This window comes from Triticum dicoccoides, unplaced genomic scaffold (genome assembly GCF_002162155.2).
Source record: "Triticum dicoccoides isolate Atlit2015 ecotype Zavitan unplaced genomic scaffold, WEW_v2.0 scaffold19121, whole genome shotgun sequence".
Taxonomy (NCBI): Eukaryota; Viridiplantae; Streptophyta; class Magnoliopsida; order Poales; family Poaceae; genus Triticum; species Triticum dicoccoides.
This window is the reverse complement of record NW_021230355.1, coordinates 25,097-25,908: the sequence shown is the minus strand read 5'-3', so window position 1 is coordinate 25,908 and position 812 is coordinate 25,097.

Genomic DNA, 812 nt, shown 5'->3' with positions numbered 1-812 from the left:
GCGTCTCCGGTGCGTGGCCCCCCTCACGGACGGCGCCGCCGCCGGCACCTGGAGGGGGGAAATGGACGCGTCGGGTCTACACGGAGTGGATGTAGCTGTGGGTTTGGCCCGGATGTTGCTCCCGGGTGTCCCTATGGGCTGACCTAACACAACCAGGTGGAGAGGTCCACTGGTCAAATCCCGTCCGTGCAAAGTCAAAGGGCTAGATCCGATGGTCAAATGCTACAGGGTTAGGCGGGACGGGGGCCCTGGGGGGTAGCAATGCCACCGGAGCGTCGTACCGGGCCCTCATACATGCGGGGTGGTGTTGTGGCATGTCCGAAGAGGCGGCACGCGTCTCCGGTGCGTGGCCCCCCTCACGAATGGAAATGACACGGTTAATAATATTTGAAGACAGTTAATAATATTTGAAGACAGTTAATGCCACGTGGCGCCTTCACCTCCCCTCTGTGTATAGAAATATAACTGATGACTATAAAAACATCAAAAATTTATATGAAATAAAAAAACAGAAGGAAGAAAAAAATATAAGCTATTAAAATCATTAAAAAAAATATGCCTACGGCTAAGCCGTCGGCATAGCTGCCACGTGGCGACCTCAGCTATGCCGACGGCTTAGCCGTCGGCATAGGGTGGCCTTATCCACCCACCAGCGCGCAGCAGCCTGCAGCCACTCGTTCTTTGCCACCCCGACGACGACCTGCGCCGCCGCCGCACCCCACGACCTGCGCCGCCGTGCCCCTCCCACCCCGACCTGCGCCGCCGCGCCCCCCCCCACCCCGACCTGCCGCCGCCGCCGCACGGCCCTCCCC